The following is an 18,359-nucleotide window of genomic DNA, read 5'->3' as shown; positions in this document are numbered from 1 at the left end:
CAAGCCAGGATGCCATTGGCCTTCTTGGCCACCTGGGCACACTGCTGGCTCATATTCAGCCGGCTGTCGACCAACACCCCCAGGTCCTTTTCTGCCAGGCAGCTTTCCCGCCACTCTTCCCCAAGCCTGTAGCATTGCATGGAGTTGTTGTGACCCAAGTGCAGGACCTGACACTTAGCCCTGTTGAACCTCATACAATTGGCCTCAGCCCATTGATCGAGCCTGTCCAGATCCCTCTGTAGAGCCTTCCTACCCTCAAGCAGATCAACACTCCCGCCCAACTTGGTGTCATCTGCAAACTTACTGAGGGTGCACCCGATCCCCTCATCCAGATCATTGATACAGATATTAAACAGAACTGGCCCCAATACTGAGTCCTGGGGAACACCACTTGTGACCAGCCGCCAACTGGATTTAACTCCATCCACCACAACCCTTTGGGTCCAGCCATCCAGCCAGCTTTTTACCCAGTAAAGAGTACACCCATTGAAGCCATGAGCAGCCAGTTTCTCCAGGAGAATGCTGTGGGAAACAGTGTCAAAGGTTTTACTGAAGTCCAGGTAAACAACATCCACAGCCTTGCCCTCATCCACTAACCAGGTCACCTTGTCATGGAAGGAAGTCAGATTAGTTAAGCAGGACCTGCCTTTCAAAAACCCATGCTGACTGGGCCTGATCACCTGGTTGTCCTGTACATGCCGTGTGATGGCACTCAAGATGATCTGCTCCATAACCTTCCCTGGCACTGAGGTCAGGCTGACAGGCCTGTAGTTCCCCGAATCCTCCTTCCGGCCCTTCTTGCAGATGGGCATCAGTTTGCTAACTTCCAGTCACCTGGGACCTCCCTGGTTAGCCAGGACTGCTGAGAAATGACTGAGAGTGGCTTGGTAAGCACTTCCACCAGCTGCCTCTGTACCCTTGGTTGGATCCCTTCCTGCCCCATAGACTTGTGGGTGTCTAAGTGGCGTAGCAGGTCGCTAACCATTTCCCCTCGGATTATGGGGGCTTCATTCTGCTCCCCGTCCCTGTCTTCCAGCTCAGGGGACTGAGTACCCGGAGAACAACTGGTCTTACTATTAAAGACTGAGGCAAAGAAGGCATTAAGTACTTTAGCCTTTTCCTCATCCTTTGTCACATCCTACCACTGTGTCCCTTTGGAGTGACAGATCTATTGTCTCTGGAGAAGTGTTGTTGATATTGAGAGACTATGTTTAAGTAGCCATTGTGCCACTGCTGTTATATCTATGGGACAAGTCTTGATTCCAGGTATCTCCTTAGTGTTACACTGATTCAAACACAGAGTCAAAGTCTTGTTTAGGCTGGGAGGGACCTCAGGAGGCCTCTAGCCCAATCTCCTACTCCAAGTTGGGCCAATGCTAAATTCAGACCAAATTGTTTACAGCGTTTTCCACTTCAGCACTATGGTGGGCTAAGCTTGGCTAAGGGACAAACTCCCACCTAGCTGCTCTGTGTAGTGACTTTTGAGATGCCACTGGCATCCATCATGCCTGCACAGGTATGCCACAGGACCTACAGCAAAGGCAGTTTCAGGCAGGATGCCTTAGGGACTCTGAAGTGGTCCTAGATGCCTTTCATCAGGCAACTAGATGGTGCCCCCTTTCCTGCTAAGTCCAAAACAGGAGTGTAGCAGGGCACAATTTCAAGCTTCGCTTATCACATTTCCCAGGCTCTTATCTCCTGCATAGCTAGCAAGGAACAAACTGGCATGACTGAAACCCCTTTGGCCCTTAGATTCCCACTTGCCCTTAACTTCTGCTGCTGAAGAGAAGGAGTAACAACTCAGTCTCTCAAAACACCTTGCCTAATCCGTGTAGCCAGCTGGGGTGGAGATCTGAGCAAGGAAAACCATATATTCAGACAGAATGATTTCTAGGTTTGTCAGGAGAAACTTTGGCCGTCACAGATCCTTTTTTGGCTTGGAGGGAAAAACTAGTCAGATAAGTGGCCAATATAAGGATGTGGTCCCTTGATCTTGAAAGTGTGAGCCGTCAGGCAAAGAAACTGCATTAGCAGAAAACAAAGAGAGAGCTCCAGCAGTTAACCTATTCCAGTACTTAGAGGGTCACAGTAATGCTACACACGCGTTCCTGTTGGGACTATTGCCATGAAAGGGCACTCTGAAGACAACATAGAGAGTTTCTAACATTTCCCATAGACAGCCACCTCAGCTGCTATTTGAGGAACTAAGTCGTGGTATTCACCAGTGCTGCTCCCAATGGGTCCTCAGTGGTGTGTCAGTCAGTCACACTTTCAAAAGCATTTGTGATGCTAAACATTTCTCATGAAGTCTAAATGTCTCTCTACACAAGCTGCTTTACCAGCAAACTTTCACTTTTCCTGGGCCCTTTACATTAATACAGCAAGGATCTTCAGTTGTTACGTCTTGGGACACTGAGGAGACAGTGGCTTTTGCTGACAACGGAAGAGTCAACGCTGAGCAATTTTACTGGAGTTTTGCACATGCAAGCATAACGAAAGATATTGTCTAAGAAACAAAGAAAATGAATAGATGCTTTTAATTACCTGATCAATTTGCCGTGATGTGGCAGGTTAGCCCTGGCTAAGGGCCAAAATTCCCAGCTGCGCACTCACTCTCCTTCACCAGGACAGGGGGAGAAAATAGGATAAGAAGCCTCATGACTCAAGATAAGGACAGGGAGATCACTTACCAGTTACTGTCACAGGCAAAACAGACTCAAATCAGGAAAAAAACTAATTTAATTTCTTGCCAATTAAAGTAAATTCGGATGGTGAGAAACAAAAACAACACCTTTCCCCCATACCTTTCCCCAGGCCCAGCTTCACCCCTTCACTCCCGACTCCTCTCCCCCCAAGGGCGCAGGGGGTGGGGATGGGGGTTGCGCTCCGTCCATCCCAGCCCCTCTCGGCCGCTCCTCCCTCCTCACACGTCTCCCTGCTCCAGCGCGGGCCCTGCCCCGGGCTGCAGTCCTTCAGGGACAACCTGCTCCCGCCTGGGCTCTCCACGGCCGCAGCTCCTGCAGGAAAGATCCCCCTGCTGCGGCGTGGGGCCCTCCCCGGGCTGCAGGGTGGGTCTCTGCTCCAGCGGGCTCTCTCCAGGGCTGCAGGGGATCCCTGCTCCGGGCCTGCAGCACCTCCTGCCCTCCTCCTCCTCCTCCTCCTCCTCCGCCCTCGGGCTCCCTCTGCTGCTGCTCCCTCCTTGCCTTCCTCCTCCTCTGCCTGTGCCGCCTTTGGCCCTTGCTGAAACCTGGTTTCCCCCAGGCGCCCCCAGCTTGGCTGAGGGGCTGGGCTGTGTCCTGCGGTGGGGCCGCTGGAGCTGGCTGGAACCGGCTGTGTTCAGCATGGGGCAGCCCCAGCCTCTCCTCACAGAGGCCGCCCTGCAGCCCCACTGCCAATGCCTGGGCACAGACACACAATACAGGTACCGACTCTTCACCTGCTCTGAACAATTGCTCTCCCAACCTTTTCATCCCTGTGGTGCCTTCCCTTCTTGGAGTAGATTTTGAATGATGATCTTCAGCACAAACAGCCCTAAGGTAGTGTTCGCTCCCTCTCTGACAGAGCAGCAGCAGCAGAGTTACCTGCTTATGACTACTTGATGTACTGGAACAGTAGAATATGGGAGGGAGGGTTTTTTCCCGGTTAATTCATGGTAACACTCCCAGGAGAGTGGTGCATATTACCATATTAGATTATAAACACTCTGAGGGAGCAATTTGCCTCAGCATTGTCCGTGTACAATGCCAAGCTGAATGGCCCCATTTTTGCTTGGCATTAAGAACAAAATAACATGTAATCAAGAGTATAACACTAAAGCAAGAATAGGAGGCATTTTTCCCCATCTATCCGGGTCTGCCTTGAAGAGTCGTGTGTTTAAAACAACCTTAGAATCATAGAATATCTTGAGTTGGAAGGGACCCATAAGGACCATCGAGTCCAAATCCCTGCTCCTTGCAGGTATAGCTAAAACTAAACCATATGACTAAAAGTGTCATCCAGATGCTCCTTGAACTCTGATAGGCTTGGTACTGTGACCACTTCCCTGGGGAGCCTGTTCCAGTGACTGACCACCCTCTCAGTGAAGAACCTTTTCCTAATATCCAATCTGAACTTTCCCTGATGCATCTTCATTCCATTTCCACATGTCCTATCGCTGGTCACCAGAGAGAGGAGATCAGCACCTTCCCCTCTGCTGCCCCTTAATTCTGCTGGTTCCTTATTAACTGTCCTTGGGCATCTGAAACTTGTTAAGAGCTAGTAGCAGTTGAAATGGAAAGAGTGATCAGAATGGGGTTTGAGCTGGCTTCCCTATGTAAAGGTCTTTGACCTGATACATACTTTACATACACTTTGACCTTGACTCCTGATACAGAAGTACACCAGTTTCCTACAGAGACTTAACTGTAGTGGAGCAGGCCAGACAGCTCCCCAGTAAATATGAGGTAGAATAAATGTCTCTGTGCGCTTGTCCAGAAACACACACTCCATCACAACTGACTGGAAAACTCTACACAGCATGACCACGGGCTGAGGAGAGACCCGAGGCCAGGTTCTACAGCTCACCTGATACGCGACAGCTTGTTAAGACACTAACTTCATGATGCTATCTGTCTGGCTATGTGAATTCTGGAAAGCTCAGGAACACGTCCAGACCATCGCTTCCTTCAGCCGTTCCACTAAAGGCCCAGACAAACAAAAGATGATGCTTTTTTTACTGCAGCTCAAGACTGCAGAATCCTTCTGTCTCTACAACTCATTCAGCCCTGGACCCTATCAGATTATCTCAAGGAGCACAGGGAAGTAATGGCAAATTTCAAAACTCATCTGCTACGAGAAACTAGATGGTTACTCAATGTTGAGACCTTTGCTCCTGATGTCAACATGGCATGGATTTAAATGATCAAAGGCAGGCCAAAATCACCTTGAAATTATGCAACTGCAATCACCACAGACTGCGTTTGGGATTCCACTTACCAAGTGGGCTCCCAGAGCCCTCCCTTTTACTAAAACAGCATCTGGGCACCTGTTGTTCTTCTTGTTAGTGGATCTGCCAGACTTGATTGAGTTGTTTGCATTTGGGAATCCTGACAAGACCACGTCTTTCAAAGCCATATTGGCCTACAAGCTGTTGCAAGGAGGTAGAGAATGTCCACAGGACAACAAACACAGCGTGATTTGCGTTCTAGATTTCTCTCTCCCTCTCCATCCCTCTCCCTCGGGAGAGCAGACACTAATCATTGCCCGTAACAGCACTGGGTGATTAATTGAAGTGATTTAGCACCTGGGGATTCACCTTCACACAGAGATCGATGATTTGGATGTTTCCTACATTATCACCCTTACAGCAATTACCTCCCACAGATACTTGCTCTTGTGCTAATGAGCCAGAAGCTATTAGCATCCACATCCACCATCTACATGTTTTATAGTTGCAGGAGAGCTCTTCCTTGGTGACCACATCTTCTGGGCAGGCAAATTTACAAGACGAATGGAAAAGTCTTTTCTGCAGACATTTTGGGAAGGAAAGAAAATAGGCACATTGTATTAGCATTAGGAAGAGAAGTGCATCGTGAGCATGAAATTAGAGCCAGGGAGAGCAGAATCAGGCTGTCAGTGATGTGAACAGTGCTGGGATTTACTTGGTCAGCACGAGTAGCCCAGGCAGGAAGACCATACAGGTAGAACTAGCAAGGTGTTATAACTTGCACCAATTTGCTGGGTTGACTCAAATAAGCCCCAATGTAGGCTATGCCTAGATTAAATTGATTAGTGCAATGCTGAAAAATTGAGGTAAGCTCTTTTATTAATTCTGACTAGTTAAATAATTCAGATTCCATTAATTGCTGCTCTAGCCTCTCCTTTCTTTTTCACGACATCTGCATTCAGCTGAGACCTATCTCAGTGATGTTGGCTTTTAGACTACCATCCAACATTTTGGTTCATACCATCCCACAGGCGCTTGCACAAAAATACAGGTTAATTAACCCATCAGCCAAAATATTCCTCTTGTTTCCAGTAATATAAATTCAGTGAGTTGATTTCAGATTTATTCTGAAATGCAGAGTCCATACCATGATAGTCAGAGCCCATGCACAGTGTGAGGAGAGACAGACTAACACAGAAATACAAGCTGGGATCACTTGTACTGCGCAGTGTTTCACAACGGCAACGTGAGTCTAGAATGGAGGCAGGTTGCCTTCTTGCTCCATCTCTGCTCCATGTTTCCTTTTGCCTCTTGGGAAAATTATTTCAACTCACATCTTCAAAGACAGAGACAGGGACAACATTCCCAAAGAAATCTTACAGGAGCAGGGTGATTGCATGTCTTAGCAGCCTCCTTTTTATACATGGAATTTCTTACATTTTATGAAGTAGAAATAACAAAAGGAAAGGACAGCAATAGCACTAAATGTGAGCATCATCAAGAGGCATAACTCATAGTTTGAGATCAAGGTCACTAACATTGCGAGTTGGCCTCTTTTCCTCTCACTTCTCTGTACAACACAGCAAACCTCTGTCCTAAAACTCCACAGATGTGTCAGCATCTTGCAGTTTGTCTCTGCATCCTACTATTCAAAATGCAGCTGGTAGCACTCATCAGACACTACAACAGTGAAACACAAGATAAAAGCTGTTGCTCATGATGCACCGTGCAGCACAGGACAACAGAGGATGGTGTAAACTGTTCTTCCTTGCTTGAAAAGTCAGCTGCTGGCTTTTGTCTAGAGAAGGACACCAGATTAAGCTGACTATGGTATGACACACTGAGGAGATGCTCTTCCTGCCCTATGGCACCAGCAATCTAGTGTCTCCTTTTTCACAGGTCCTCTCCAGCAGGTAAGTGCAAAGTGGAAACAGGTCAAGGGTAAGGTCTGAAATTCCCTGTGATCAAGACATACCATATGTTCGCCTTTTATTCAAACCTAAGTCTAATGTCACAGCACTGGGTTGTTCCCTTTGGAAATAGCAAGTTCATTCATATGACCTGAACTTCCAGTGTGAAACTGGAGTCTGGTGTGACACAAGACCATTAGTGTATGAGGTATGAAGAAGCAATGTGGCTATCAAAGGGTTTTTTTCTTCCTCTCAACCTTGACTAGGAGGTAGAAGGGAAAGATTAACCTCCAGGTAGAGTCCATATAGTCTGAAGTGGTATAGGTCAGTAGTTTCTATCATCTCTTGCATTTCTACCCTCTTAGAAACCAAGCGACACAATCCCACCCCAGCCAGACCTGGAACAAATAACCGTAGTGCTAAGACAGGGCAGCTCATCTGAATCCATATCAAGTGTTAAAGCCAAGAGTTTCCACTAATAGCCACTATGTAAGTGGCACAGTACATTGACTTCATCTATAGGAACATTTTCTTCCTTTCCTTCAACAGTCAAAATTTCCCAGCAGTAAAATGCTGGAGCCAAGGATAGTCTGCATATAAGCAGCAACTAGTCTTCTATACCTCCTTCAGTGGCTGAACTTGGACTGATACACTGATTGCAGGTCTTCCAGAGCTTTTGTTTTCTGCTTTTTAATCAAGTAACAGTTTTTTTCTCACTCTGAAGATCCTAGAAATATGCCTTTCTTTTTTTCCTAAAAAACATTTTTTTTTTTTTAACAACAGAAATAAAAATATTTCCTTCTCTCAGTTCTAAATGTTTTGGTTTCTGTTTAATTGGGTATTGCTTTGTTCTGGGAGAGTGAGAAAGCACAACAGGGAAGAGCTCATTTACCTTTCCTGTACTGCTCATTATTTTGTACACTTCTAGTACAATTCCTTCATTTGTCCCCTCTCAAAAGTCACTGTTTTTACAACGGGCAAGCTGAACTGAAGGCATCGCCTTAGGTGAGAAAGATGCAGAGATTTGGTCACAGCATGATTACAGACACAAACCCATTTAAGGCGACTGAAATATTTTGTTTGCTGTCAACCAAGCAGTTGATGTGTACTGAGCAGGCTCTTGCATTTTGCTGCAGGATGCTTAATTTATTTTGTCCTCTGAGACAGGACCCAGGCACATGGCAGCAGCCAAACCCTGAACAATCAGGCATCTGTGACTTTGATTCAGATTTATAAAGATATTCATATGCCTATAGATGAAAGCTTGGAGGGTTTTTTCTGCATTTTTCCCCCCCCCATCCCCTGAAGTCTAACATTCCTGTGGTTGTTAAGAAAAGTTCAGCACACAAGGTCTTCTTCAAATTCTCCTGGGCATGTCGCTGCACTACCTGGAGCCCTTTAAAATGTGGTCTTCTAATCTATATTATTGATTGCTTAAATAATTACTCTAAAAGGTTTTTTTGCTTGCAAAAGGGGTGGATGGGGTTCAACACCACTTTGGCTTGTCTGTGCATGCTGGATAAATTGAGATGATAAAATACACTGGCAAATACCACTCCAAAAAGAAAGAAATTGTTGATCTTAATTGCTAACAGAGATGTTATCTGATGCAGCACAGAAAACGCATGTGAGATTGCTTGGGTATATTTATCTCTATTGTTAGAGCTATTTTTCTCTTTTCTGTGCCATAAGAATTCCTGTCTTCATCAGAAAATGAAGTTTTTACAAGCATTTTTTGTTGTTGTTTTAATGTAGGCCAGGGACTAAATATAGGGTGTATATAACACCAACCGTGTCCCAACACACAGGATATGTTGGCCCTTCACTCCTTTGTAAGTGAGTCTCATACAGAGCAAGAACAGATGAAGACTATGACGACAAGCTAATCTCACGCTCGTTATAATACAGAACAGTGACTTCTACCAAGTACTTTCTGCATTAAGGCAATGGTTTCTTCCTGTAAGAGTGCACAAGGTAGTTGGTCTCTATTTTGTCACTGCATGTCATGGCAAATTTGGTGCAACCAGTTTTTTATTCTAATGGTTAACTATTCGCACTGCTCATGTCGATATTTTCTTTCATCAAGGCTGCTGGAAGGAACTATAAAACCTCTCCTTCTCTGTCACTGTGCAGCTGGGATCAGCTTCTGGCCACAGAATCATCAGGAAAAAAAAAAACAAAAAAGAGGAGATTCTTCCTATTGGTAAGATGTTTCTCAAATATGAAATATTAGCTCTGGAAACTTTTAGAATTCTTCCATGAACAGCAGTGTGTAGAAATCACATCGTAAGGACGAATTAAGGTCCTGTACTTGACTTCACTTGTGACTTACCTGGCTGGCAACAACAGTACAAGTTGCCCAACGCTCCATCCCAAATGAGAAATCGTGCTTGTGCCTCACAGCAACACCTGCCAGCTACAACGGGCACTGAGACCCACGTCCCCTCTTTTGCTAGGAAGCACTAGATCAATGATTTTGTGAGTGAAACGCTAATCTCCTCAAGTCAGGAGAAGTTATGCTGTTCACTTCGGTATCCTAAGATCTTGCCCTTCAGCTCCACAAAGTTAAGGTGGGGGGAGTCTCAACAGCTAACTCCAGTCCGCCATGCACCGGCTCTGCTCTTATGCCTCCCCTAAGCACTTTCCTTTTGCTTATTCTGTACTGTAGTCTTCTGGGAACAGCATGGTTGGGTATTTGATGAAGGCTCATACTTCACTCTGCACGTACTTTTGTCAAAAAAGCTTTTATTGCAATGCAAAATATCTTCTGTATATGACATCTTCCCCCCCCCCCCAACCCCCTTAAATTTAATGAGTAATCCTTTCTGGGTTTGTACATTGTGATTCTTGTGTGTATGTATGAATATATATACATATCTATATATCTGTTAATCTATAGATATTATATTAATACAATCATATATAAATCTGGACCTATATCATTTTATATATATACACATATCACTAGATATAGGCATGTGTGTGCATATACATATATATACATTACATATACACTATATACACATATACGCACACACATACATATCATATAATCATAAACATCTGTTGGTTGTCAAGGGACTTTTCTTTAACAAAATAAGTTCCATCAGTGGATTTTACTTCTGTAGTGCAATTTTACAGGAAGTTAACATTTCCACATTCAATATAAAAGAAACAATATACATTTGAAAACGTGCCATAGGATTTTTAATGAAAAAATTAGAAAAGTGCATTATTTTACAACACTACAGTAAATGATTCTTTTTTGTTTTTCTCTGTAAAGACATTGTAAAATATATACAGGGTTGCTTAGTGCATTCATTACAAAAGAAAGATGCAATCCCTTGCATAAATTACATATTGTACAGGGGTTCGCTGTCTACTTGGACTTGTAAACATTTGTGTGATACAGTTTTCATTCTTTATGTAAGCTGCAATACATCTTATTTTCATTTGACTGTTGTTGCATTCTAACTCCAGTACGGCATTCTAAGGCCATGTGTGAAGGCATCCTCTCCCATTACGGAGAAGGCCAGGAAAAGAAATGAAAACACAAAAGAGTCTTTAATTTGGTTCTTTGTAATCAAGTTATCACTGGTTTAACAAATTGCATCTTGATGCTTATAACCTGCTCTTTCTCCTTTGCTAGGACCAGCTCAACAACTATGTTGAAGTTAGAGGTCTGAAATGAGCAGAGAAAACAGCTTCCAGGAGGTAAATTCCCAGTGCAGTCTCCACAGCCAAGCAGCTCCTCTTTCTAGATGACCGTGCTCCTAATGCTCTGTGTGCTGCACAGAAAATGTATCAACCAGGGTAAAAATTTAGAGAGTTTTGCTCTATCTCAGGCTGTTGAGGGCCTTTAGAATGCCGTCAATACACCATCGGTAAGTCCGCATATGCACATTCAAAGAAGTACAAAAATGCACCAAAAAGTGTCAAGAGATCCAAAAGAGACATAGCATCAACACGCACTCACAAACACACACACACACGCACGCTTCCGTCTGAGCAGGAAGGCTCAGTCTCCAAAGTAGGAATCACAATTTAATTTCAACATGTATGTGTGTTTGGAAGAAATCCAAGAATTTCCATATAAACTCCTTAGGTCCCAAATTGAACACTTTTATCCCTGTTTCTCATAGATGAACAGTTTGTTGAAGTAAGAAATTGCACCTTGAAGAGACAGTATCCACATTCTTTTGGCCTACTGGAAACAACTTTTAAGCCCCCCTCCCATTCCCCATTGACCTATCCAGCTCCAAATAATTTCCTTTGCCATCATATCACTAAGATCAAAAGTTTTAGTCAATACTCCTCAATGGCAACAAACAGCCACACAAATCTTAACAAGTCAAGGGAAGAGGAAAAAGAAAACATTTTTTTTCTTCCACAGTTCACTCCTGACCTTGCAAAAATGGAACAGATGGATTATTGGTTGTATAGCATGTTATAGGAAATTTACATTCTGTAAAAGCAAGACAGATTAGGTTTGTGTTCTGAAGAATGAGCCAGTCTCATAATTTTTGCTTACTAGTTAGTTATTAAAAAGGTTTGTAGCAGACAGGACTCTTTCTGAAGCATATACTAGTCCTTTTTTCCTACAGGGTCAACCCAACAGTACTTACTTACACTCAAACTAACTTTGTGTGGATTAACCAAATTTGTTAAAGTCCAAAAAAGCGGTGCTCAGAGTGCTACCCAGGAAATTACTTAATAAAGCCAACCGCTAGATTAACAGAGTCTTAAACCTACTGTAACCTGGACACTGGGATCCCTCTCTTGTTATGCAGGTAGTATACTTGTACTCCAATATCTGAATAATATTCCTGCACTAACAACTTATACAGAAAGTTATCTGCCACAACATAAATGCAGCTGAGCAGCCGAAAAGGAGGTAAACTGGCATGAGAAGATCACTAAGTTGTGTTGAGCGTACCAGTTGTGTTGGTCGGTGGTGACCACACCAAGACTCTGCCGTACTAATCTTCCTAGGAGAATAAAAAGGGCACCGTATCAACAACAAAGAGGAATTTCCTACTGCTGCCTCTGACTGCAGTATCTCTCCATGTTGGGAATTGAAAAAATATGCTAAAAAGGAGCAATATGGCATCCATCTTTTCTGGAAAACGTGTGTGACAGTAAGGAATTCTTCAAAGAAAAGAGAGTCACATGGAAAGAAAAGTCACCATAGAGCAACTGGGGCTTAGATGCTGAAGAACATGAAAGGAATGTACAGTGAAGATAAAAAATCCCCACAATAAATAACTGTGCATTGCTAAAAGGATCTCACATATATGTCTTTGCTCCTGTGTTGCACTTGGCCAACCTTTTGGCAAAACGACAGCTGCCAGAGCAACCAGAAGAATTTGGCCAGGTGCTGGTGGCCACAACCACGATGAATAGCTGTGAGCTGCCCCACAGATCCATTTGGATGACTGGCACGAAGAAGATAATGAGATGTGCCCACTGCTGCGCACTGAACAAGAAACTCCAATTCACCCACATCACCATTCAGAACGGGCTCTCAGAAGAAGAGCTTCAAATCAGAGAGATCAGTGTGCTAGGTACTTCAAAGGAAACATTAGAAGAAACGGCTACGGAGCTATCTGAAGGCTCTGTCACCGAAGTTCCTTGTCTTGATTCCTAAGGAGAAGGCTGCCCTGAGCTCTTGCCCAGTGTGCAAGTCAGAAATCAGCCCTGTCCTCCATCACCCTCACCCAGAGGCCAGGAAGAAATCCAGTCTTTTGCTCTGCCTTTTTTAACCTTGCTCAGAAAGGGTTTGGGAGAAGGATATGCCATAGCATCAGTGTCCTCATCAATCCAGCTTGTGACACAGAAACTCAACTGTATCTTCCCCATTCCACAGGTGGTCCAGACATGTTTGGACATGTATCCAGCAACCCTTCCTCCTAGAAGCATAATCTATCCCAGACAGCACAGCTGAGACACTTTGGCCGTTGCACCAAATGGGGACCAGAACCACGCTCCATCCTGAAATACAGCCCCTTGCTCATCCATCTGCATCATCCCATCTCCCTAAGACACAACACTGGTTCTTTCCTCTACAGGTGAGACAAAATCAGGCCCAAAGCCTATCTCCACAAAGACATTTAAGCACCTATTTAGTTCAGCGGGAATTAAGAGCCTCACTGCATATATTGGATCTGAGCTAGAATCCTTTCCCCAGATACTTCCATGACCAGCTCCAGTCAACGTGCCAAGATGATGCTTGTCAATAGGACAGCCGTGGCATGACCTCTGTGTCAGCAGTGATATTACCAAACAGGCCTTTTGGAAATCATTTTGTAGACTTGCGATTTCAGACTCTGGGAGGCCAAAATCATTTAAGCACTCTTCTTCAGCTAATCTAATTAAATACTGTTATCAGATTAATTAGCCTCTTAACAATAATTATGATTAAGGACATGCATACCCGTGCTGTAAGGAGAGCCAGCAATAATGAATTAATGTTATTTCTCTAAAGGTCAATTTTTATTATCTTTTGACATGTAGAAACTGCCCAAACACAGTCAATACGAAGGGGTTTCTTTGCTATATTGTGACCTCCTGAACCCAGCTGGAGAAGCTTAGCATTTCCCACACGTTTCTATGGCACAGCTCTGGGGAGATGCTATCAAAGATGGGCAAGGATACCACAATCCAGGTCTTTCTGAGCCACAGTACAGATTCACTGCAGGCAATAGGAGGGATGGTGTAACTGATCTCTTCCAAGGAACAGTAGAGGGAAGATGCTCTAGAAGACACAATTTTCCCTGCTTCCTGCTTGACACCGACATTAATAATGTGGTCTCACCAATGACAATCCACTCCACTACGAACCAGCCATGGTCCATCCTTCCCACACCCCCTGCCACTCCTGCTTGGGAGGATGCTGGCAGATGACTAGCAAATAGACTAAACCCAGAAGACCCATGGCTCTTCCTTAATTTGAAACCACGCCACAGACCTTACCAATGATCTACAGACAAGGAGCCAAACCACTGTGTCTCTTTGCCTGCTCGTGTCATTTGTGCTGCCCTTTCTCCTGATGGCCTTCTCCCAAACGAACCCGCTCCCAAATTCTCCTCGCAGGCTAATGCATTGCATCCCAGCCAGGGAAGAAGTGGATCTCACCCGTGCAGGTTTATGGACTTTGCATTTCCTATTTGATTCCCCGCATATTGTTTTTAATCAATCTGTAGATTTCTTTTGTCAGTAGTAACTAGAGTGGAACATTTCCTTCCCCAGGGTGCAGTTCTGTAGCAGAATGCTTTCCATTAATAGATGAGGGGGGGGGAAAGTACAGAATGTGGAGATCTCGGGTCTGCACATACATCTATGAAATGGCAAGCTAATGAGTTAATGTCTGGGTAGGAAAAGGGGGAGGGCATATGGAGAAAGCCGGAGGGCCGCTGTCTGTGAAATGGATCTCTCTTCTAGCCTCAAGTATACTGCTCTGCATACAGCAATTACTGCAAGCTGTTCCACAGACCAGATAAACAATGAATCAAAGCCAGGCTAGTGGTATCAGAACTCACGCATGAGGAAGATGCATTATAGAGCATAGTTTCAATTATTATATTTGCTAGCTCCACTTGTGAATTAGCCAGCTATCATAAACGTTATCATGCTGTTGTTTGCTCTGCATTTCTCAAAGTGAACTAAAAGACAACACAGCTTGGAACTGTGAATATTAATTACCAATAGAATTGCAGCATTAATCTTTCTTTTTACCTTTCTTTTTTCTCCCCAATCTGTTGTGGGTGTTAATGTATGGCAGCACTCTTTACATTGTCAGAAAGCAAGGTGAGGGAGGGCTTTGGGATATTTATTAATTACAATATTCACAGAAAGAGAGATTAATGAAGGCTGAAGGCTCCAGGGATAGTATTTCCAGCCTAAAATTAGCAAGAAGCTTTGGATGACTGAATTTCATAAAGCAAAATACAGTTGCATAAATTATACAAGTTGACTGTTGTCTTTAGGCCTTTCTGCTCTCCATTAGGTTTAGGAAAATTTGTTCATGGTAAGCAGTAGTTGGAGATACTGATATAGTATCTAGCAGTAAATAGAAAAAGGCTCACATTCCGGTTTCAGTAAAGGAGTATAAATCCGGACTCATTGCGTTGCACCCAAATCAGTTAGGTTACCATACTGGAAATCTGCACAAGAGAAAAATAGCCTTACAGCATTTTGATTTCTTAGTAGCTTATCAATTCACAGCAATATAAACTCACCAACTTCAGAAAATAGTCCAGCAAGAGCCTGCTCAGTAGCTGTAACATCCACCTAGGTTATGTGCAAACCCAGCCATCGTGCATTTCCCATGTCTGTGTTCTCCAGCACACACAAGGAGAAACTTTGTGGAGCTCCCAGTGTAACGGGGACACAAACACCGAAAGCTTCTCAATTTGAAGCTTTATGTTGGCCTTTTCCCCCAAAGGAATACTGATGTGTACAGGTACATGACTTGGAAATTTGTGCAAAGGACAATACGCTTTGACTGAGAATCAGTCAGGGGCTTTGGAGAAGCCTCTTTGGGGAAAAGGAAAAAATAAGAATAACAATCACCAAACAATTTCCAATTAAATGAAAGACTTAGGGCCAGTCCGAACAAGTTTAGCTTTAGTAAAGCATCCATTGGCTTTAGAGGAAGGTCCTGCCACTCCAGGCTTTAGAGAAGGAAAGAGTTTGCTTACATCCTACTGGGCCCTTGCACTTGGGAGCACCAGTAAAGGAAATAGCATTGCTAACATAATATATCCCAGGGACCAGCACTGCTCAGGATGGGCTGGCTGAATAAAATCCTGGTTTCAATGAAGACAGCAGCAAAAACCTGACTGGAGAATCAGGAACTCCATGAATCTCCTTATCAGCAGTAATCAGTGAAACACTGTGGCGTAGACCTTGACTGAGCAGAGGACACTCAGTCTCCCAGACTGATTCTACCCAGATCAAGGCACAACAGTCTTCAGTATATCACCTCACGGTGGTTTCAGCCGGAAATAACACAACTACTCCTGCTGTTGAGAAAAATTTCTTTCTTTCCAACTTCCTTTTTGCCCTCTTACTACTTTTTTGGGGTGAAGGTTCCTTTGCCATGTTCATTATCTGCAGCTTAAAAAATTGAAAATTGCATTTTGGCACAGGGTACCATCAGTTTTCATGGTTTTAGTTCAGCCTCTGAGCTCAGATTAACTAGCATAAGAGTCCCAGAGCGCTTTCCATCTGTAATCAATTTCTCTGTGTCCAATGTCATTATTCCATTTGTTTCGATTTTGGTATATCGTTATGATGGCTAATCCTTTTCATACGCTTTATCTTGCTGAAGTTCCCAAAATAAAGTTTGATATTAAAGTTAGATGACAGGCAGGCTGGTCAGAAAGGCAATATTTCTTTTTCAGTTCTGTGAGTGTTATGCATCTCTAGTTGATGAAAGCAGTGGTGGTGTGATTCTCATTGTAATTTGTGCAATATTCCAGTCAATAATAGTGTCTTGTTGAAATATGCATTAAAAAGTCCATAACATTAGTGTAATGGACACACTCCAACACATCTCTCTGGTCTGGCTTCCTCATAAAGATTTGAAATGGCTGTCTTAATTAGATCCTAATATTAACAGGAGTATTACAGAAAGCTAAATGAGGACATAAACTTCAGCTGAAAGCTACTTCCACCCAAGCCCCTGCCTTCTGGTCTGCACACACCAAATCGTTCTGGAACACTTTCATTCTCCATCTTGGTTCCACTGACTGCTCTTTTTTAAGCTTTTAGCAACAAATGATGCTTTTTTCCATAACAAAAGCTCTCAAATCTGTCAGAGAAAACAAGAAATTACCGTGCTCAGATTTGATTCACAATAATCTTGATTACTGCCCTGGCATTTCTTCGATCAAAGCACTAGGAAACTAATGAGACAGCCTACAATACAGTAGATTAACTTGGTCACTTCCCTCTTTTCTTTTTTTTTTATAATGTTGTTGATTTTGTCCTAATGAGCTGTTACAGAGGAGTCCAAACAGAAGTCTATTGATGAAGGTCACTGTACATCTTCGCCATTCATTAACAACCAAGAAGCTATTTTGGACCCTTGAAGTAACATCAAAACACCCCTTCTAGAGCTGTCCCATTACAGTCATCCCTGTAAAGCATATACATGTATAAAATTCTGGCAAAGCAGCCCCAGTTAGATCAGTCAGGATCTTCCTTACGCAGTAATGAAGACCAAACAGAGACTTGTACCTGCATTGTTCTATTAAGTTTCCTCTTTCGTTTCCATATCACAGCATGCTCAGTCAAAGCTATTTTGGTGCTTCACTGATCAAGCTGATTTTTCCCTTTGATGATGATATGAAATATGATAGGATAATAGGGTTGTTATATAATCAAAGTCGACAGCAGGGAGCTAAATTTGTGTTGTTTTGATGAAGAGCACATTAGTGTGACATAAATAGACTAATCTGATTTATTATTATTATTTCTAATGCTTAATAATAGGGAAGGGTAGGGGAAATGAGACTCTGGGGAATGAGAGTGTATCACAAAGTGATAGCAGACGTCTGTGCTACAGAAACCCAGGTTAGGTATTTTGGGTATTAGGATGTCTTGTCATAAGCAGCACCGCTACTACCTGCTTCTAGCTGAATTTCAAAAGAGTAAGTAGCAAGCAAGAGACATTGTTCTGAAAGAAATAATGTCTTAAGTGGAATAAAGCTAATAACGTACCAGAGAAAATATTCTGTGAAAAGCAGTGTTGTGGGAAGAAAACTGGTATTCATGCAGGGCAACAAGAAGTCAGAGACAGAGCAGAGAAAAATCAGCTCACTTTTCACTGACTGATTTTTCATCTGTAACTGAAAAGCTGGGATTAACCTTGGACAAAAGCTTCCCTTTCATGATACTGTCTGTTCTAGTTCCAGACAACCCAAGTCATTATTCACACATCAGTCAAGAACCACAAAAACAACGAAAGAAAGAGGCATTTTGAGCATATTTTTGCCTGGTATACACACAAGAGTTCTTGCATTTGTGGCTGCTCACAAAGCAAAGTCCTGCAAGAGCTCATGCAAACGTCTGAATGTGTGCAGGCTTGCAAAGGAAATGTCTTGCCACTTTAAAATCTTGTGTGTAACAAAAATATAGATTGGACGGAATTGCGGGTTCTTCAGGCAGAAAATAAAAATAAATAAACATATTTTAAAATCCTAAGGAATGCAGATACATTTTAGCAAAATTCTTTCCCACATACACACTCATTACAGCTTTTAGACTTAAAAGTGTCACTACGGACATCTACTCTGGCTCCTTCATATCAACATACATAGATTTCTTCAACCACGTCTATAAACTTTGACTAAGCTAAAGCAGAGCTTTTATAAAGCTATTGAGTTTTAATGTAAAGACTCTAAGTGGCAGATAACCCACGACATGCCGAGGTAAGTTGCTCCCCTGGTTAAATACCCCATGTATTAAAATTTACTCTTCATTTATGGCTTCAGAGGGAAGATTTAGCAACAAATCAGCTA

The sequence above is a fragment of the Gymnogyps californianus genome, chromosome 2, assembly GCF_018139145.2.
Source record: "Gymnogyps californianus isolate 813 chromosome 2, ASM1813914v2, whole genome shotgun sequence".
NCBI classification, from domain to species: domain Eukaryota; kingdom Metazoa; phylum Chordata; class Aves; order Accipitriformes; family Cathartidae; genus Gymnogyps; species Gymnogyps californianus.
The sequence above is the reverse complement of the archived record's forward strand: the minus strand, read 5'-3'. Positions refer to the sequence as shown.